The sequence below is a fragment of the Delphinapterus leucas genome, unplaced genomic scaffold, assembly GCF_059928025.1.
Source record: "Delphinapterus leucas isolate spDelLeu-1000000601 "Yukka" unplaced genomic scaffold, BTC_Dleu_Yukka2 spDelLeu_asBTCV2_sq79, whole genome shotgun sequence".
NCBI lineage: Eukaryota > Metazoa > Chordata > Mammalia > Artiodactyla > Monodontidae > Delphinapterus > Delphinapterus leucas.
In genome coordinates, this window is record NW_028322288.1 from 19,597 (window position 1) to 42,583 (window position 22,987).

The 22,987-nt window shown below is 41.5% G+C and overlaps 1 protein-coding gene across 14 annotated transcripts in view; it reads right to left on the reverse strand.

Annotated features, from left to right (window-relative positions):
- UBLCP1 (ubiquitin like domain containing CTD phosphatase 1) overlaps nt 1-22,987 on the reverse strand; it is a 128,791-nt gene that overhangs the window by 19,590 nt on the left and 86,214 nt on the right. For 13 of the 14 annotated variants that reach the window (XR_016391773.1, XR_016391769.1, XR_016391767.1 and 10 more), the window contains 3 exons: nt 14,808-15,128; nt 8,438-8,533; nt 3,013-3,155 (listed from right to left, as the gene is read on the reverse strand). The gene's annotated coding sequence lies outside the window, so the exon portion shown is untranslated. The remainder of the gene's footprint in view (nt 1-3,012; nt 3,156-8,437; nt 8,534-14,807; nt 15,129-22,987) is intronic. The other variant, XR_016391778.1, reaches the window with a different exon arrangement.

Genomic DNA, 22,987 nt, shown 5'->3' on the forward strand with positions numbered 1-22,987 from the left:
CCTCACATGACTCTGGGAGAAAACAGAGCTCATTTTTCTGTCCCAAGAAGCATGCGGTTTGGAGCTCTTCTCTTTCTCTTACTTTTTCTTCCTCCTTTTTGTGGTCGTATACTGGGCTGGCTGGAGGGGAAGCACTTAGGTATCGTGGGATTTCACTGCTGTTCCATTACATAAGTGAAAGCCCTACCAAGGGGAGAATGAAATGCAAAGCAGGGCCATCTGACCACTTCCTTGGCTGGTCCCGGGACTGCCTGGGTCACCCCAGGGCTTGGTTCTGGGAAATGCTCATTCAGTACATTCCTCATCCAACAACTATTTCTTGAGCATCTTCTAGGTTCCAGGCTATACTGTGCTATACACATGGTATATAAGAATGGATCAGTGCTTCCTGGTAGCACAGTGGTTAAGAATCTGCCTGCCAAGGCAGGGGACAGGGGTTTGAGCCCTGGTCCAGGAAGATCCCACATGCCCCGGAGCAACTAAGCCCGTGCACCACAACTACCGAGCCTGCGCTCTAGAGCCCGCGAGCCACAACTACTGAAGCCCATGCGCCACAACTACTAAGCCCGTGCGCCTAGAGCCCGTGCTCTGCAACAAGAGAAGCCACCACAGTGAGAAGCCTGTGCACCGCAATGAAGCGTAGCCCACGCTCACCACAACTAGAGAAAGCCCACACGCAGCAACAAAGACCCAACACAGCCAAAAATAAAATAAATAAATAAAAATAAATAAATAAAAAAGATTGTCTCCTATAAGTTGTGCTCAGAGATAGATACCAACACATGTACCCAACCCCAACAACACAAACACTAAATGAAAAAAAAAAAAAGAATGGATCAGCAAGACATGATCGCTGCCCTCAGGGGAGCCCATTATGGAAAAGGGTGAGCGTTGGATAATAAACATATACAGACAAATTAATTACAGACATGGTTAGTTCTAGAAAGGAAATAGAGCACTCTGATGAACAGTAATAACAGCTGACACCTACTGAAGTCATCTTTGTCTCTACCACTTTGTGAGATAAATATTATTATGATCTTCATCTTATACATGTGGAAATAGAAGCACAAGGAGTTTGGGTGACTGCCCAAGGTCACACAGCTGGTATGTGTCAGAGCTGAACTTGAACCCCAGAGACTTGCTTCAGAGCCTGAGTCCTTAACCACAAGCTATCTTGGGCAGGAGAGGGTCAAAGGGGAGTGCGTGCTTTCAATAGGGCAGGGAAGGCCTTTCTGGGGAAGTGGCATATAAGCTGAGATGAACTGTAGGAAGAACTGGCAGAAGAATGTTCTAGGCAGAAAAAGGAACATGTGGACAAAGGTGGGAAAGAGGCTGGTGTGTTCTATAATCCGTCAGAAGGCCTGGGAGATTGAGGCGGAGGGTGGATTTTATTCTAGATGCCCCTCACAAAGTGTCTTTGCAGACGTATATTTTCTCATTTGATCAAACAGCCTGGTCAGGCCAGTCGAGCAAGTGTTATCATCCATGTTTTACAGAACACTGTACATCGTTTCTGGGAACTTGGGGTCAGAGGTGGTCCCAAGACTTTGAACTTGTGTCAAGTGCTCTTTCTACTCAACCTCCCTGCTGAGGCCCCAGCTGGCCCTTCGCTGCCCCTATCGTCGCTTAACTATAATGTACCCCTGTCTCCCCAGCACCTCCTCCTCCTCTCACCTCAGAATTTACCTCTTCAGCTGCCTTAACACCTTAATTTCTAGGGGAATCGGATAAACACATCTGTTCTTATCTGCTAATGGGGAATAAAGCCCTGTAGAAACCTAGAGTGAACTTGTTTTTCTATCCCTATGAAAACCTACGACAGCCTTCCTTTCTTCCAGTCATAAGATCAGCCTCCAGCTATTAGCATTCCCTTTCTGCCAAAGTGGCCATCATTATATGATTCATGGCCTGTTCCCAGAGGAGCCTGGCAGAGTTTGAGCCTTGGGCCTTTGGTTAACAGGTAGCAGCTGACAGATGCCAATAATCCAAGCATTGTTCAGATCAGCTAATTCCTTGTCTGTGAATGTGATTGCATCCACCCTCAGAAACCATCCCCAGGAGATGGGGCAGCAGGGCTGTGGGTTCCTCATCATGTCACACAAGCTGTCCAAGTCCCAAACACTGCCTTCCTCTCCACCTCAGCCTGTCCTGCTTCCTACCTTGACCTTGGGGCCCAGACGCACCAGACGTTTCTCACCATGAACTCTGAGCACACACCACGAGCTTTCACACCTGCGTGCCGCTCGCTCTGCTTGTGACACCCTCCCCACCTTCTTTACCGGTTCCCCCCTTGGCCTGAATACAACCCAGATACTGCACCTCGCTGAGCCTTACACTCCCGTTCTCCGTGCTTCCAATCTTAATGAACAGCATTCTTTGAGTACCTGTCATACACCACACACTCTGTTAAGCTCGTTACACGGATCATCCCAATATGAGAGCATTTTAAAGGGCAGATTCTCTCATCCTACTATTTTACCACTGAAGAAACTGAATCATAGTAACGCACCCACGGCTGAGCAGAAAGTGCTGCAGGTGGGATACGACCCAGGCAGACTGCGTTCAGGATCTGTATCATCACCATCTCCTGTGTTCACCATCACAACTAACACTTATTGGGCACTTACAGTATACCTCCATAGCTCTAAGACATTGGCGTACACCTTCTCATTGAACTTTCATAAGTCCTATAAAATTTAGTCACTACAAGGTAGGTGTTATTATGTCCATTTTAAAGGTGAGAAAACTGAGGCCTAGAGTGTTTTCATTATTTAGCTAAACCACACATTGAGCAGAATGCATGGAATACACCACCACGCCCTGAAACTGCCCAGATTAGCTGAGGCTGCTAGTGATCTACCCAACACCCCTTCTCCTCCTCTTTTGTAATATCAAAGGCTGTATTGTCAGAGATAACAATGTGTCCAGTTTAAGAAAAAAAATAAGATAAACAAAACCTCTCCCAGACCCCTCTGCAGATAGGGTAGCTTAGGAAACATAAGTCAATACCTTGGTGTGGGGCTTCCAGGAAATCATTCAAAGAGGGTATACTCTGCTATTATGTACCATTTGCATTTGGCCCTTTCTCCTTCTTCCTGTTTGAGACACGAAGACTGGATCTCCAACAGCCATCTTGTGACCATGAAGCAATCCTACGGAAAAAAAAAAAAAAGGATCAGAAGAAAAGAAGGAACCTGGGATCATGGTGACACCATGTTGACAGAGCAACCAGACCAGCCTTGGGCCATCCAGCTCCAAATTTCACGGAATGTGGAAGAAACAAAAGACTTGTTTAAACCCTGTTGCTTTGATTCTCTGTGACTTGAAGCCAAATGCAATTCCTAACTCACTTACTTTGCTATGTGGCTGACCAACCATCCCACTGAGCTGTGTGGTCCTCAAGAGTGAACTCAAAGTACCGCTTGCCTCTGTACCGATGTCAGGAGCACAGCACCTGGGTCACTGTATTGACCTCGACCAACTCTGACTTTCTTGCCATGGAGGCAAAAGAGATGAAGTTAGGAAACAGACATTTCTGATTCCATGGCACAGAATTAAGGGAAGGGTGAAGGAAAGCGTGAAGAGAAGTTGGCTCCAGCATGTGAAGCGCAGACACTGGGGAGAACCGACCCAGCCTCCAACCTGCTCAGATGTGGGAGAGCAATGCCATCTGAGTGCCAGGCGCTCCACTTGCTCCTCTGCTTCAAGCAGTGATGGTGCCATTTCCATGCCTGGGAAACCCAGGGCCAGGAGCCAATTTAAACCTGGTAAGTGAAGTCAGGAGAGTACCTGAACCAGAGCTGGCTGTCAGCTTGTGCAAAATAGCCAGCCTCTCCAAGTACTGCAATTTAAGAAATTATCTTACATCTCCACCCTCTCCTCACCACACCTGAAATCCAACCACAAGACTGTTGATGCCAATGAGGTATAAGGCTTGCCATGCCAATGCCCCAAGACAATGAGTGCACTGGCTGTTGGGAAAGTCAACCTCTGGGAACCTCAGTTTCCTCATCTGTACAGTGGAAACAATACTGCCTACCTCTGTTTCCATATGGGGAGTTGGTAAGAGGATCAAATATCATGATGAACAGGAAAGCCCTTTTGTAAACAGTAAAACATTCTACAAACCCAAGATAGTGCACGTATTCATTTTTCTGGGGCCTCAGCTTCCACAATTATGGAAAATTCCTTCCAGATCCCTCATTCTATATATATATTTTTTTAATAATTTTCTTTTTATTTATTTATTTATGGCTGTATTGGGTCTTCGTTTCTGTGTGAGGGCTTTCTCTAGTTGTGGCAAGCAGTGGCCACTCTTCATTGCGGTGCATGGGCCTCTCACTATCGCGGCCTCTAGTTGCGGAGCACAGGCTCCAGACGCGCAGGCTCAGTAATTGTGGCTCACGGGCCCAGTTGCTCCGCGGCATGTGGGATCTTCCCAGACCAGGGCTCGAACCCGTGTCCCCTGCATTGGCAGGCGGATTCTCAACCACTGCACCACCAGGGAAGCCCCCTCATTCTATATTTATTACAACGTTTTCTACACTCAAGTGTATACAGCATAAAAAAGTTGTTGACTGAGTAAATCCTAAGAGTTCTCATCACAAGGAGAAATTTTTTTCCTTTACTCTTTTCTTTCCTTTTTATTGTATCTGTATGAGAAGATAGACGTTAGCTGAACCTATTGTGGTAATCATTTCACAATCTATGTAAATCGAACTATCATGCTGTGCACCTTAAACTTACACAGTGCTGTATGCCAATTGTTTCTCAATAAAACTGGGGAAAAATGACTTTAAAATTGTCATGGTTCCCCCACCCCTGCCACCTCCCACCCACTATGGGGCCACCACATAATACGGAAACCAGAGTTTTTTGTCCAATCATTAGGCTCTGGCCATTTTATTGATGCCATAAGTGCAGGGAAATAAAGCTGGGTCACATGTCAGTTCCTGTCCAGCTCTGTGCTGGGTGCTGTTCCCAGGGTGTAGTTGCAGGGATTCTGGGTATAGAAGTGTGAATTCCCACCATTTGTCAGTCCCCCAGGTCAAGATCAGAAGGGAGGTGCTTTAATCCAATTATGGCATTAAGTCATGGGAAGAGTTGCCCATTAGCTAATTTGCCCACAGTAGTGATTAGCTAATCTGATTAGCTCATTACCACCACCCACTTCTACCAACAGAAAGCAGAGCCTGAAGAGAATAGAAAAAGGATATGCTAGTTTTGATGGGAGGCAAAAAAAATTAAACATTGGAACTCAAAATGACCTAAGAGATGATCTAGTCAGGATGCTGTAAACTGAAAAACTCTGGCTTTATTTATCCTGTTCACCGGTGTCATGGTGTGTTTTTCTCACACCTGAATGCCTTTATATGCACTTTTCATTATCATTCTCCTCTCCCTGTTATCGTTTTCCTGACTGCCACCCATAGCCATGTTATCTGCTTGGCCCATGGAGTGGCCCTGCCAGGGCTAGTGTCCAACCTTTTGGTACCTATCCTGGTGCCCTTTGGTTAGGGCTAAGCATCTATAAGTATACGGGCACCTAAAGGAGAAGGGGATGGAAAAAGGAGTGGAAGAATTGGACAGACAATACAATCTCTCCAAATCTTAGAAACCTCTGAATATCTCTTATAAAATGGAGTTAATACTGCCTATCCTTAAAAAAATCTGATCAGAGAAGGCATGTGAATTGCCTGGGATACAGTATGTCCTCATTGAATGTTTCTTTCCTCTTCTTCCCAGAAGACTCAAGATGCTTTCCAACAGTCTTGCCTTGTGACTCTACATCCCTTACCTAAAGAAGTAGGTAAGCAGCACATGTGATTATGGTGCTTCAGAAGGGTGAAAGGAGGCAGAGAATCAGGAAGTGATCTGCCCCTCATCACTCAAGGCAGGCACTTCCACTACAACTGTCACCCAGTTACCCAGCCAACTCCTAATAGCGGTAGGAGCTATGCCGCCAATGCTACCCATGACCTGGGTGCTGCATGGTGTCAATACTACTGCTTTTGGCCACTGATTCCACACAAGTGAACCAGCCAATGGCAGAGACCAGTAACAACAAACAAGCTAAGAGGTTTCTCACTAGTTTCTTTTCCCTGCTTTATTCTTTTGAAGAACAATGCCTCCCCCAGTCAGATTCTTGTCTTTTGGGTTGTCCCCTGGGTCAGCTCACTGTCAGCCCACGGAGCCCAACCCAGCCAGTCATCTCAGCAACCTAGCTAAAACTTCAGTCAACAGGGGCAAAATGATCCTCTGACATCATGGAAAGCCACCACCAAGGGGCTGGGCACTGTCTGGCCTCATGAGCTGGGTGCCCAAAAGGACTGCCCAGCTCCAATTAGCTGGTCCACTGGTGGGACTCCTGTGCCCTGGGCCAGTCTCCTGATCTGTTTGTTCGTGACCATTAACCCGACTTTCAATGACACCATTAACTTGAATTTCAATGACTAAGTCAACCAGATCACAATAGAAACCAGGGGGGTCCAGCCCTGGCTGAAATCTTGGCATTTTGGTCACTAGTAAGCAGTGACCTTACAGCTGAACCCCACCTCCTCTTTCTCTCTCTCCTCGTGGTATTATCTTTCTTTGGATTTTCCATGGAGTTTCATTGCTTAGCAGCTGGCTCCCTGGGTTTTATCATCTTACACTAACTTCCTCTTTGTCTAAGTCCTACTCTCCCTCTGTCTCTGCCTCCCTCCACATTCCTCTTTCTTCCTCCTTCTCCTCCTCCCTGTCTCCTTTCTGTAAACATTCCTGGAAAGGCTTGTGCTCCTGATGAGAACTGAAGAAATCTGTCGAAGAGAGAGAGCTAGGAGAATTTACTAGTTAAAAGCAGAAGCTCTGGGGACTTTCCTGGCAGTCCAGTGGTTAAGACTCCACGGTCCCACCACAGAGGACATGGGTTAGATCCCTGTTCAGGGAACTGGGATCCCACATGCCATGCTGCGTGGCAAAAAAAAAAAAAAGCATAATCTTTGGTATCAGCTTTGAGTTTGAAGCCAAGATTTGCCACTTAGCAACTGTGTAAGTTTGGCCATATGATCTGGCCACCCTGAACCTCAGTTTCCTCATCTTGACAACAGGTGTAACAATACTCATTTCATGGGGTCAAGGGTAACACTGTGTTATGTAAACTGTTTTGTTAGCAACTTGCCTAGCATATGGTATACTCTAAATAAAATTTAAATTAACACAGTCTTTGTTCTGTATTGTGGTTTAAGTCAATAAGGTTCCAGCTGGGTTCCTTGAAGGTCTGAGGCTCTAACACTTGCCAGGGATGGAGAGGTGTGTGGTGGATGGCAACAGGTTGAGCCCTACTTACTCTCCCACTTTCAAAACAGATCCTATTTTTTCTCTTTTTCATGTTGGGTCTCTGAAGAAAATTCTGAAAAAAGGATTCCATTGCCGTGAGAAAAATTCTGGAACTAACTTAAACTGATTTTCCACCTGTCCTTTTCCTAGTATTTTCCTCTTTGTGTTCATTCCAAAGACACTTAGAACCTCCTAAATCATTGTTCCACTCCCCGTTGCTTCCTTGAACTTGAACCTCCCTCTGTCCATGAAAAATTGTAACTGACATTTCTATTCTGTAAAGAAGATATCGAGGAGTTTAGCCCACCCAGCAGACTTTCTTTGGAGTTTGTTTCACAGGCCTATCACATAGTGAAAGACAGTTATTAGGTGCTTGGTTTCATTTGAAAAAAGCTGATTGCCCATTTTCTTTACCATTTGAGAAATGTGGTTACCCCCTGAATTTCACACGAGAGCCTGTGGTTGTGAATTAAATCTGAAAAAGCGCTCTCCATACTAGGCAATGTTGTTTCACTACCTTAAAAAAATTCTCTAAAAAAAAAAAAAACATGACCTTACTGAGAACAGCCCAGAAAGAAAAGTCACCTTTATGATCTGTAATTCCCTCCATGTTCCCCTGGAGGTAGAGGCCCGGGTAACCTGATGCTCACAAACGCATTCAGGCTTCCAGGAGGTTCTAGGCTTCTGGCACATAAGCTCAGAGGTCTCCTTCTCCCGCCTCATCCGTTTTGCATGCCCCCATTTGCATCCCTTGCATTTTGCCGAGAGAGGTAGGATGTTGCGGGTGTCTACAGAGGAAAGAATCCTACGTGGTTATTCGCCCCAGTGGTGAGCCCACATGAAGATGCATGTGGTTGAGATGAACCACTCTAGGATTAATGTTCACTAAAGATCATGTGTACAGACAGCACTGTGTGAGGACCCAGGAAACCAAGAGGCACATTTGATTGAAAGTTCAATGGTAGCAAAGTTCATGACAATATCATATATCAGTGTAGTCCCAGGGCCTAACACACTGCTGACACATAACAGACACTCAAGAAAGAGCCACTGAATGATGAATGAATGAATGAATGAATAAGAAAAAACAGCTTAGGAAAGAGCCATTCTCCCTTACCTCCCTTGCCTATTCCACAGTAGTTCACAGTGAGGCTGATGGCCTTTCTGCTTCCCCTCCAATCCACCTTTCCATGCTGCAGCAAGAGTGAGTCATCTGAAATATAAATAAAGTCTTGTCACTCCTGTGCTTCAAACCCTCCATCTAGGACTTAAAATATAACCAAAATCTTTGCCTTGGTCTACCAAGCCTGTGTGGTATGGTTCCTGGCTAGCTCAGTGACCTCATCTCCTTTCCTCCTATCCCCTTAATCTCTGAGCCACTCTGACCTATTGCCTGTTGCCTGGACAAACCAAGCTCAATCCTGCCTCAGGGCCTTTGTACTTGCTATTTCACTAGCCTGAAACACTCTTCCTCTAGATTTTTAAACGAAAAGGTATTTTCTTGTCATTCAAACCTCATGTCAAATGATACTCCTCAGAGTGGCCTTTCTTGAGCGCTCAATCTAAAGTAGCCACCTGTTGGGGCTTCCCTGGTGGCGCAGTGGTTAAGAATCTGCCTGCCAATTCAGGGGACATGGGTTTGATCCCTGGTCCAGGAAGATCCCATGTGCCGCAGAGCAACTAAGCCCATGTGCCACAACTACTGAGCCTGCGCTCTAGAGCCCACAAGCCACAACTACTGAGCCCATGTGTCACAACTACTGAAGCCCGCTCGCCTAGAGCCCGTGCTCCACAACAAAGAATAGCCCCTGCTCACCACAGCTAGAGAAAGCCTGCGTGCAGCAACAAAGACCCAACGCAGCAATAAATAAATAAAGAAAGAAAGAAGTATTTTTTAAATTTTAAAAATAAAAAATAAAGTAGCCACCTGTTCATTCTCTATCACATCACCATTTTCTTTTTCTTCATAACAATAAGCACTTGGAAATAGTTTCACTCATTTCTTTGTTTTCACAATTATTGTCAGTCTTGTGCTCTAAAATGCAAGCTCCTTCTATTGTGTGCAACACTGACAACTCTCCAATGCCTGGAACAGAATTGCACCTGCAGGTCTTGATGGATATTTTGAATGAATTAATAAATGCAGCCTTGGCATCCTGAGGGTTCTGGGCAACACCAAGTGAATTCTCCCAGGGGGCCAATAATTCAGAAACAGAAGATAGATGCCTCCAATAGAAGGGCCAAGAAGGAAGAAATGTAAATGATAATAGCTAACATTTGTAGAGCACTTACTATATGTCAGATATTTTTCCAAGCCCTCAATATTTATCTTTTATAATTCTCACAACCATCCTTGGAGGTAGGTCAAATTATTCCTATTTTATAGATAAGTAACTGGTACAAAGAGAGTAAACAACATATCCTCTGACAAAGGTGGAAAATGGAAGATCAAAGAAGCAAACCAAACTATGAACCACTACGCTACAATGCTTTTCTCAAACTGTCTTACTCAGAGCATACATGGGCTAACAGCCACCCTTGGGGAGAGACTGTAGGAGACAAGTAGAAAGATGGAGCAAGTCATAACATCACTAATCATTAGAGAAATGCAAATCAAAACCACAGTGAGGTATCACTTCACACTGGTCAGAATAGCCATCACCAATATGTCTACAAATTTGATTATGCTGTAGAGGGTGTGGAGAAAAGGGAACCTTCCTACACTGTTGGGAATGTAAATTGGTGCAGCCACTATGGAAAACAGTATGGAGATTCCCCTTCCGGGCATATATCCAGAAAAGATGAAACCTATAATTCTAAAAGATACATGCACCCCAATGTTCATAGCAGCATTATTTACAAATAGCCAAGATATGGAAACAACTTATGTGTCCATCAACAGATGAATGGATAAAGAAGATGTGGTATGTATACACAATGGAATACTACTTAGCCATTTAAAAGAATGAAATAATGCCATTTGCAGCAACATGGATGCACCTAGAGATTATCATACTAAGGGAAGTAAGTCAGACAGAGAAAGCCAAATATCATATGCTATCACTTATATGTGGAATCTAAAAAAAATGACACAAATGAACTTATTTATAAAACAGAAACAGATTCACAGACATAGAAAACAAACTTATGGTTACCAAAGGGGAAAGGCAGGGGAGGAATAAATTAGGAGCTTGGGATTAACAGATACACACCATTATATTAAAAATAGATAAACAATAAGATCCTACCATATAGCACAGGGAACTATATTGAATATCTTGTAATAATCTATAATGGAAGAGAATCTGAAAAAGAATGTACACATATATATGTGTGTGTGTGTGTGTGTGTGTGTATATATATATATATATATATATATATATATATATAACTGAATCACTTGCTGTACACCAGAAACTAACACAACATTCTAAATCAACTATACTTCAATTCAAAAAACAGAATTTGCCAATGAAAAAGAAAGAAAAATGAAATATGGAGTAAGGCAGGTATTGATATCAAAGTAAACACAGATGTACCTCCAGGCTGGCAAAGTCTAAAGCCATGAGTAAACCTAATGAATGGTCTCATGTTGACAGAAAATGCTCTGGAGTCTGCCATTTAGCCCTTTGACCAAAAACATGCCTGGTAAAACTGCATGTCCACAGTTGTAGCAGTACCTGGGCAGTCTCTCTGCCACCACCCAGGCTTATGTGGCCTATAGGCTGACAGCCTACAGACATGTTTTGCTTAATCCTCATGGTATGGCCTAAATAAACATTTTTAAAAATTATACCTGTGGCCAACCTTTAAAATCAGGATACTTCACATTTAAGTTCAGATTTCTGGCTTCCATCAAAACATCACAAGAACTGGTAACACTAATCTTGGTTTTGCACCTGGCACGGTCAGCCAGAACTGAGCCACAGCTGTCCTTCTGGAAAGGAGCATGTGCATCCAGTTCACCACGGTCCCCATCACTCCCTAGTTTGTCTTTAATACTGAGCCGTATATTTCTGCCTACGTGTATTCACTTAAATGAGCCATGTATACTCTAAGCGTTTGAATTAATGATCCCTGGTGGGCATTTAACACCACACCCTGCACTGCTGGGACAGCTGTGACTGGCCTCCCAGCCTCCAGTCTTTACCGCTCCACAGACATGCTTCCCAGTGCCACCAGATCCCACATAACAGTTAGGGAAGGGATCAGCCACATAGCCATAATTCAAAACCAAGTTCATCCCTGGCACTGTGTTGCTGTCCTCCCCTCCCCACACTTTCCTCACCTTTAAAATGGGAGAATAATAATACCCACCTTGGATGGCCAAAAAGCGTTTTAAATACTAACAAATTCCATGGCACATATGCCATTCTGGGTATCACTTTTTTTTTTTTTTTTTTTTTTTTGCGGTACGCGGGCCTCTCACTGTTGTGGCCTCTCCCGTTGCGGAGCACAGGCTCTGGCCGTGCAGGCTCAGCGGCCATGGCTCACGGGCCCAGCCGCTCCGCGGCATGTGGGATCTTCCCGGACCGGGTCACGAACCCGTGTACCCTGCATCGGCAGGCAGACTCTCAACCACTGCGCCACCAGAGAAGCCCGCATCATATATTATTTATCTCTGTCTCTATTGTTCTTTTACCCAGAATGTTCAGCACTTTATTGAAAATAATAAGAGACACAAAGAAGCAAGAAAAAAAATACCTTCCTGTCAAGAGATAAAATATGCAACAGAACCAGACCCAGAAATAACCTAGATGTTAGAAGCATCAGACAGGGACATTATAACTACTCTAATGAACATGTTAAAGGACTTAGCATTAAAAAGGTGGACGAGGGCTTCCCTGGTGGCGCAGTGGTTGAGAGTCCGCCTGCCGATGCAGGGGACATGGGTTCGTGCCCCAGTCCGGGAAGATCCCACATGCCGCGGAGCAGCTGGGCCCGTGAGCCATGGCCGCTGAGCCTGCGTGTCCGGAGCCTGTGCTCTGCAACGGGAGAGGCCACAACAGTGAGAGGTCCATGTACCACAAAAAATAAATAAATAAAATAAATAAAAAGGTGGATGAAATGTATGGATCATGGGGAATTTCAGCAAAGAGATGGAAGCTATTAAAAAAGTGTCAGATGGAAATGCTAAACATGAAAACACAACATCAGAGATGAAGAACTGCCCAGGCAGTCTTGTCAACAAATGGGACACAGCAGAAGAAAGGATAAGTGAATTTGAAGATAGAGGTTATTTTTACAAATATGAAAGGAGAAGAACAACCAGTGGGAAAACACCCAGGAGCTGTGAGACCATATCAAATTGCCCAACATAAATGAAACTGAGTGCCAGAAGAAGAGAGAGAATGGGGCAGATGAAGTATGTGAACAGATCATGGCCAATAAGAGAAATAGACAAATCAACAATTACAGTTGGAGATTTCAACTTTTTTCTTGTCAATAATTGATAGAAAAATTAGACAAAAATTATTAAATATATAGATAACTTGAACAATACTATCAAGCAACTTGACCTAATGTATAGAATACCTCATCTCAGAGAATTTACTTTCTTCTCAAATGTTCATGAAATATTCAAAAGTAGACCATATTCTGGGGCATAAAACTAATCTCAATAAATTTAAAAGGATTAAAAATACAGAAAGGTATATTTTCTGATGACAATGGTGGTCAACTATAAATCAGCAACAGAATGACACCAAGAAAATTCTTAAATATGTGGGTAATAAACAGAACACTTCTAAATAATCTACAGGTCAAAGAGGAAATAACAAGGGAAATTAAACATATGTTTAAATTAAAATGATAAGAAATCTTAAAAATTTGTAAGATCCAGCTAAAGCAGTGTTTAAAGAGGAATTGATGGTATTAAATGCTCATACTAGAAAAGAAGAAAGGTCTAAAATCAATTATCTAAGTTTCTACCTTATGAAACTAAAACATTAAGAGCAAATTAAACCCAAAGTAAATAAAAGGAAGGAGATAATAAAGATAAGAGCATTGAAATAGAAAACAGAAATTAGTAAGCAAAACAACGAAACCAAAAGCTGGTGCTTTGGAAAGATCAATAAAATTGGTAAACCTCTATATATACAGATCAAGAAAAAAGGACAGAGACCCAAATTACCAATGTTATGAATAAAAGAAGGACTGTCACAGCAGATCTATCAGATGTTAGGAAGGATAATGTTATTTTATGAACAACTTCCTGACAATAAATTTGATAACATAGATGAAATAAACAAATTCCTTACTAAGACTCATTCAAGAAGAAAGGGAAAACTTGGGAGGCCTTATATCTATTAAAGAGATTGTATTCGTAGTTAAAGTCCTTCCCACAAAGAAAAATTCCAGTTTTACTAGGGAATTCTACCTAACATTTAAAGAAGATACAGTATCAATTCTACATGAACTCTTTCAAAAAATAAAAGAGGAAAAAACACTTTCCAACTTGTTTTACCAGGTTGGCATTACCCTGACATTAACCACACAACCCAGCAATTCTATTCTGAGGAATTTACCCAAGGGAAATGAAAACATACGTCCTCCCAAAGATTTATACAGGAATGTTTATTGTATCTTTATTCCTAATAGCCCCAAACTGGAAAAAACACAAACGTCCATCAGTTGATGAGTGGATAAACAAATTGTGGCATATAGTGGAATACTACTCAGCAATAAAAAGGAACAAACCAGTGATTCATTCAGAAACATGGATGAATCTCAAAAGCAATATTCTAAGTGAATAAAAAGACAGAAAAGACTACATACTGTATGATTCCATTTAAAAGACAGTCTAGAAAAGGCAAAAGTATAGGGACAAAAAACAGATGAGTGGTTTCTAGGGGCTGGGAATGGGGAGAGGGGGTTAACTACAAAGAGGCATGAAGAAACTTCTTGGGATGATAGAAATGTTCTATCTTTTGATTGTGATAGCAGTTACTCAGCTGTATATATTTGTCAAAGCTCATCAAACTGTACACTTTCAAAGAGTGATTTTTATCATATCTAAATTATACCTCAGCAAATTTTAAATCTCTTTAAGAATGTTACCATTAGGGGAGACTGGGTAAAAAAGTACACAGGATTTTTCTGTAGCATTTTGTACAGATGCATGTGAATCTACAACTATAGCAAAATAAAAATTTTTTAAATAATAAAAATTTTTAAATTATAAGAGACTTTAAAATCTCTTTAAGAGAAGGATGGAGCAGAAAACGTTACTTCTATTCATTAAAATAAGAAGAAAAATGTTTACACTATAAATCAGGGCTCAGAAAGAATGTAGATTACACCCCTAGGTAAAGAGTTCAAGGTAATTTACCCAAAGTCATATTCGTGTGAGAGAGGGTGATGGCTTCTCCCCCTGAGCTTGCTCAAGTTGCCATCAGAAAGCCACTGCCAGTTATGATTCAAAACGTTCCCAAAGATTACAAGGAATCCTGCAATCCTCAACAACAAACTTCAGCTTGTGATCTTACCAAAAAAGCTCATGGTGACAGTCGTGCCAAGAATCAAAGTCAAACAGCAACCATTCCAAATCTCCCAGCCGTACTTTCCACCAGTAGAGAAGGCCAAGACAGGACAAGTGACCTTTGCCTAATGAGAGACTGGTGAGCCACAAAAATACTTCCCCAAAAGTCCACGGGGGCATGAAGCGCTACAGCTGTCCACAGCAGTTGGTGAAGTTCCTCTTTTGGGTTCCACATCTGCCTGGCAGACTTCCTCCATTTGGTCTGGCAGACCAGGTTCCAATAACCACAGGCTGGCATCACTATGGACCAAGCAGGGGATGAGGCATTCTGGGAGGAAGCAAAGGGGCAAACGGTCAAGGAGGGTCTGAACTTTGGTTTGGGGACAAGGCCCTCCATGCATTCCTCTAGAAGCTGGAACTTGACTTTCATCAGAGGACTTGAGGTTCATCCTGGCTTGGCTATTGTGGGACCTTGTGAAAATTCTTTAACCTCAGAATTCTCAACACTAATGGTCATAATACTTCATAAGAGAGATATTAAGATGTAATGAGGTCATGGTTATTCAAATGTTGGATTTCTCTTTTTCCCCAAGCCAGTGTTTCCCAAGGTGTAGCACCAAGGGGGTACATCAGAAAATTTGGGGTTATAATAGACTTTTTCATTTTAATACTTATAAACTTAATTTAAAGGGTATTAGAAAACTAGAACTAGCCCATCTACCTTGCTAAGATGAAATTAAGTTTAAAATGGAATCCAAGGGACTTCCCTGGTGGCACAGTGGTTAAGAATCCACCTGCCAATGCAGGGGACACGGGTTCCGGCCCTGGCCCGGGAAGGTCCCACATGCTGTGGAGCAACTAAGGCCATGCGCCACAACCACTGAGCCTGTGCTCTAGAGCCCGCAAGCCACAACTACTGAGCCCACGTGCCACAACTACTGAAGCCCATGCACCTAGAGGCCATGCTCCACAACAAGAGAAGCCACCACAATGAGAAGCCCACGCACCTCAACGAAGCGTAGCCCCCACTCACTGCAACTAGAGAAAGCCCACGCACAGCCACGAAGACCCAACGCAGGCAAAAATAAATAAATAAATAAATTTATAAAAATAAAAAAATAAAATAAAATGGAATCCAAGTGAAACCTATGTTAGAAATATATTAGGTTAATAATTTTTTAAATGTAGATATGGCAGAAATTATAAAGATGATTAAAATTTGAGAAATAATACTGCCAGGGCTGTGAATCTCATCCTTGGGTCTCCTGGAAGGAGCACTCGAGGCCTTTTACATTATATAACACAGTACTCTCTTTGTAAGAACCCAGGGACACATTGTTTTTGGTCACAGGATCAGATGCAGTTGTACTTCTCCCAAGGATTTGCTTTGGTTTATCTCATGAACATTGCAAACTGTGTAATCAATTAGGTTTCCCTGTTTGCACTGACAAGAAAGCTTAAAGCCTAAATTGGGGACCAGTTATCACATAACGTATAGGATTGTATCATATTCATTGTTTATGAGCCTCACTCCTAACTCTTATGGTCATTTATTTTTTCAGTTCTCTTCTACGTTTAACTTGTCTTCCTATATTTTCATATCCTTTAAACCACCTTAAATCTTATTTGAAATAAAAGAGGAGATAAATTGTTAAATGTCCTAAGTTCTTTTTCTTTTCTTTACTTAAAGATGGCATAAGCAAAGTTTGTCCTTAAACTCCAGGGATTGTTCTTTCTGAATCTCTTGGTGTCCCTAGGTTAATATAGATTCAAGTGTGCTTTGATAAGAGTGAGACAATCAGCATTCAGTTTCATTTTGAAATCAGCCCTTGTCAAAAGCCATCGTTGTCAGTATTACATCCCTGAGGTACAGAGAGTCATGACTGACTTCACACCTGGGTAACCCCATGGACCTTAAGTAAAATGGGAAATAGGTGCTGCGGTGGAATTGGGTTTCCTCCTTTTCCCTCAAAAGCCAAGCTTTTGCTGACAAAAAAACGAAAAACACAAGCTAAAATGATACCAAATTCGGCGTCAGAGCACTCAGAAAACCCACAGCAATGGAAAGCTACTTTATTCATAGTTTATACACTGAGTTTCCTAAACTAGCAGACTTTTCCTGCCTGCATCTCCCAGTACCTACCAGTGTTTTCTCCAGTGTGAGAAATTTTGGATCAACTTCTCATATTTTTCAGTGTCTTCACTACATTATATTTTCTGAGCCTCATCTTCTTCTCTATGAAATAAAGATAATCTCTATTCTACCTATTTCAACATGAAGTTACAATAAAAAATACAATATTCGCCGGGACTCTCTTAGTTGCATGTGACAAAAATTCAACTCAGACTAGCTAAGGGCAAAAGATAGATGGGGGATCGGGGGGTGGAGTAGGGGAGGAGATTATTTAGAAATTATTCATATGAAGATTGAATAACCACATCAGTGCTTAATGGTGGATCTCAGAGACCTCTGGAATCAGAAACTTAAATTCCACCAAGACCCTCTCTGTGTGTCTCATGTGTTTCATTCTGTAGGTCAACTTTATTCTTTCTTGAACTATATTCATAGCTTCCGTATCTCAAATCTCACAATGCACAAACCCACAGAGGAACTGAGATTTACTTTCTCTATCCCAAACTCAAAAATCCTACAAACGGATCTAACTGGCTAATCTTGGGTCAGCTACCCACGACTGAACTCATCAACTATGGCTGTTTAAGTTTGGGTATTAGGACTGGCTCATATCAGATTAAGTGCCTATCTGTGAGCCATTAAACACTATCTAGGACAAAGATCTTTAAAAAGATGAAGCTCCCACTCAAGTCAAATTTTTTAAATTAGTGTAGAGAAAGAAGAGAAGAGAATATGGAGAAAGATAGACTGTTATGGGCAGAAAAAAAAATAAGAGAGAATTACTACAGAGTGTTTAGGAAATCAGGATTATGAGACAAACATATGGTTTTCAAGTCACCCAGGAATTCAAGACTCATATCAAGTGCCACCTACTCCAAGAAACCTCTCCTGAAAACTACTGCCAATTATGAGACCCTTCCCTCACTGGCCTACCCATTATATTTATGTGAAATATAACTTCCACTAATTATATTTAATTTCTCATTTGAGTATATACTACATTAAATTACCTTCTAGCACATTGACTATTTTAAATTTTGTCTTCTCTGCTTGATTATTCCCTGGTGATAGAAATTGGCTGTTTCTTGCTGATGCAGTCATAATGATTGGTGTTAACTTATTATTGCTCCCAGGAAATACATTTGCATTTTAACTGGGGTCTGCCACATGCAAAGTCTGAACCCAAAGGAGTAATTATAATGTTGGGAATGTTACACATACAACAGGACATCTTTCGCAGTCTAACTTAGGCCCAAATGCTGTCAAATCATATATAACCACCACCATATTACTACATTTATCATCATCATGTTGTCATCATCAATTTTGGTTTGTTGATAAACTTAACAGCATTTATACATCCAGGACGTACTATCTGGAAATGGGGAGGGGTGGGCAGCACTGCATTATGGTTAAGATCATGGCCTCTGGAGCCAAGCAGACCTGAATTTGGTCTAAGTTCCGCCACTTAGTTGTGTGACTAAAGTCAAATTACTTCACACTGCTGAACATCGGCTCCTCACTATAAAGTGTGTACAACAATAGTACCTACCTCAAGGAGCTGTTTTCAGAATTATAATAAATGAGATAAGATGTCTAAAGCCCCTGGTACCTGGGAGTGTACCTGGTACATAGAAAGTGCTCAATAAATGGTAGCATTTAAAGTTCTAATTCAAATAATGTGTCCCATTCCCGCATAAACATATATATTCATCAAGATACACCACACACACACACACACACACACAAAAGATATATGACACAACTTTTAGTTGGAGAATGCAATAATTGCATCTAAACTCTATGTGGAAGGGGCTACAGAATCACAATAGTATATTCAAGTATATTCCTACATAAACTCTAAAATCTTCTGCCAGGACATAGGACTGCAATTATCTTATAAAACTTTATTAAATTTATTAAAGTTGTTTAATTCAGACTTCCTACTAAGTCCCACACACAGACATATATAATAACACAACTATTCCTGCCCCCATCCCCTGGAGGGTAGCATGGACTCACAGCATACTTTATATGGACAAGAAACTAACCTTTTCTTGGTCATGCTACTGAAATTTTGAGGTGGTTTTTTTATTGTAGCATAACCTATCCTTACCTGACTAATAAAAGACTTCTTAATTTTTTCCCCAGTGTGCACTTAAAACTGCCCTTCCAGAACTTCCTCTCCCCATGCTTCAGATCTTTACTTGCTGCTTTCTCCATTGAAAAACACCTCTCCTATATCCCATGCCTTCAGGGACAATGAATTCTATGTGAATTCCTGCTGACTTGTTAAAGCTACAGAAGCATAAAAATGTTATCCTTTCCAAGAAACATACTTATAATTCAACTAGAGCCAAATGCAACAAAATGTCTTATCCCAAAGGAGTGAATTTTTAATAGCATGGAAGTCCAAAGAGAAAGAAATTTAAACATGTTAAGACATTTCTGACTATCATATTAAAAATGTCTCATTATAATTTTATACTTCATAAGGAACTTGTATATTCAGTATCTCAGGGCAACATTATTATCCCCATTATACAAATAAAGGAACTGGCGCTAAGAAAGTTTCATTTGATTGCTCAAGTTCACATGGCTGATAAATGATAGATTCAGAAATATTTAATCCAGATCTATTCCAAGCACAGAGTCCATTCAATCAATGAATAATTGTATATTATCTACTATATTCCAGACACTGTTCTAGACTTTGGAGATACAGCAGTAAATAAAACAGAAAAAAAAAAATCTCCCATCTCAGAGAGCTTACATTCTAGAGAGGGGAGATGAGGAGAGCCAAACAAAACAAAACAAAAAAACACATAATTTGGTGTCAGTTGGCAAAAGGCATAATGAAGAAAAATAAACAATGGTAAAGAGGACAGAGTATGCTAAAGGGTGCTATCTTATATAGGTAGTCACAGAAGGCCTTTATGAAAAGGTACATTTCAACAGAGACCCGAATGAAGGAAAGCAGCAAGCCAGGCATCTATTTGTAGTATAGGCTTTCCAGATATGGGTGGCAGCAAGCGCAAAGGCCCTGAGACAAGAGTGTATCTGATGTTTCCAAGGAACAGCAGGAGGGCCAATCTGGGATGAATACAGAAGTGAGTAAACAATAGGAGGTGAAACCAATGAGGAAGTAGAAGGCAGATCACGGAGGGACAAGTGGGCCAATACAAGGATTCTGGCTTTCTCCTGAATGAAATAAGAAGCCTTTGGAATACTTTGAACATACGGGAGACTGGGCACTCTGATAGGAACTGGTGATGTAACAATAGATAACCAATAATAATTAATTAATTGGGGGCACCAATTAAGATCAAGCTTATAGGGAAACTTACAATCTTAAGACCCTTATATTAAGAAAGAAGAAAGGTCTGTCATACAGAGTGAAGTCAGTCAGAAAGAAAAAGACAAATACCATATGCTAACACATATACATGGAATTTAAGAAAAAAAATGTCATGAAGTACCTAGGGGTAAGACAAGAATAAAGACACAGACCTACTGGAGAACGGACTTGAGGATATGGGGAGGGGGAAGGGTGAGCTGTGACAGGGTGAGAGAGAGGCATGGACATATATACACTAACAAACATAAGGTAGATAGCTAGTGGGAAGCAGCCGCATGGCACAGGGACATCGGCTCGGTGCTTTGTGACTGCTTGGAGGGGTGGGATAGGGAGGGTGGGAGGGAGGGACACGCAAGAGGGAAGAGATATGGGAACATATGTATATGTATAACTGATTCACTTTGTTATAAAGCAGAAACTAACACACCATTGTAAAGCAATTATACCCCAATAAAGATGTTTAAAAAAAAAGAAAGACTGAAAAAAGTCAATGATCTATGCTTCCATCTCAAGAAGTTAGACATGAAATAACAAATTAAACCCAAAGAAAATGTGGGAGGAAAAAAAATGGTAAGAGTAGAAAGTAACTGAATAAAAAACGTATCCCTAGTGAGACAAATTGAGATCAAAGAGAATACAAAAATAATCAATATCAGAAATGAAAAGGGCATCACTCTAGATATTTTAGACATTAAAAAGATCATAAGGGACAATATATTGAAATGTATTTCTAAATTCCAAATTTTTGAATAATCAAATTCCTAAAAAAATATAAATTATCAGAACTGACACAAGAAGAAAGAGAAAATTAAAATAATACTATAACCATAAAATAAATTAATTACATAATTTAAAACCTTCCCAAAAGAAAACTGTAGGCCCAGATAGCATTACTGATGAGTTTTACCAAACATATAAAGAAGAAATCATGTCAGACTTTACAATAAATAAAATGGAACCCTCATCAACTGAGGAGGGTAAAACTGAGGAGGGTATTCTGAGGAAGGAAAATTACAGACTAATCTTACCCATGAACACTGATACATCAAAGCCAGCAATATGTAAAGAACAATGTATCACAATCAAGTAGAGTTTATTCCAGGAATGTAAAGTTGAGTTGACATTTATAAACCTATACATGTAATTTGCCATATTAAAAGAGTAAGCAGAAAAATCATGATTATCTCAAGAAAGAAGGGAAAAAGGTTGAGTACTTCGAAGAGGAGAAAAATGTTCATTCATCATATTTTTCATATGGGTAATGTCGCCTATTTCATTTCTAATTTTATTTATTTGAGTCCTCATTGTTTTTCTTGGTAAATCTAGCTAACAGTTTTATCTATTTTATCTTTTCAAAAACACAGCTCTTAGTTTCATTTATCTTTTCTATTGTCTTTTTAGTCTCTCACTTATTTCCACTCAGATCTTTGTTATTTCATTCCTTCTGCAAACTTCGGGCTTAGTTTGCTCTTCTTTTTCTAGTTTCTTAAGGTGTAAAGTAAGATTATTTCTTTGAGATCTTTCTTTTTACTTAATGTAGGCGTCTATCACTATATACCTCCATCTTAGAGCTTTAGCAAAAGCAACAAAAGAAGAAATAGATAAATTGAACTTTATCAAAATTTAAAACTTTTGTGCCTTGAAGGACACCATCAAGAAAGTAAAAAGACATTCCCTGGTGGCGCAGTGGTTAAGAACCCGCCTGCCAATGCAGGGGACACGGGTTCGAGCCCTGGTCCGGGAAGATCCCACATGCCGCAGAGCAACTAAGCCTGTGCGCCACAACTACTGAGCCTGTGCTCTAGAGCCCGCGAGCCACAACTACTGAAGTCTGTGCGCCTAGAGTCCATGCTCTGCAACAAGAGAAGCCCCCACTCGCCGCAACTAGAGAAAGCCCGTGTGTAGCAACAAAGACCCAAAGCAGCCAAAAATAAAATATAAATAAATAAGAAAGTAAAAAGACAACCCACAGAATGAGAAAAATATTCACAGATCACATACCTGATAAGGAATTAGTACCTAGGATACATAAAGAACACATATATCTACATAATAGAAAGACAAATAACCCAATTAACAAATGGGCAAAGGATCTGAATAGACATTTCTACAAGAAAGGTATTAAATGGCCAATAAACACATGAAAAGACACTCCATATCATTAGTCATGGGGAAATCCAAATCAAAACCACAGTGAGATAACACATCACACCCACTAAAGATGGCCAGAATCAAAAAGTTGGGTAGGGCTTCCCTGGTGGCGCAGTGGTTGAGAGTCCGCCTGCCGATGCAGGGGACACGGGTTCGTGCCCCGGTCCAGGAAGATCCCACATGCCACGGAGCGGCTGGGCCCATGAGCCACGGCCGCTGAGCCTGCGCGTCCGGAGCCTGTGCTCCGCAACGGGAGAGGCCACAACGGTGAGAGACCCACATACCGGAAAAAAAAAAAAAGTTGGGTAGGGGTTCCCTGGTGGAGCAGTGGTTGAGAGTCCGCCTGCCAATGCAGGGGATGTGGGTTCGTGCTCCGGTCCGGGAAGATCCCACATGCCGCAGAGCGGCTGGGCCCGTGAGCCATGGCTGCTGAGCCTGCACGTCTGGAGCCTGTGCTCCGCAATGGGAGAGGCCACAACAGTGAGAGGCCGCGTACCACAAAAAAAAAAAAAGTCGGGTGAACAACAAGTGTTGGTAAGACTGT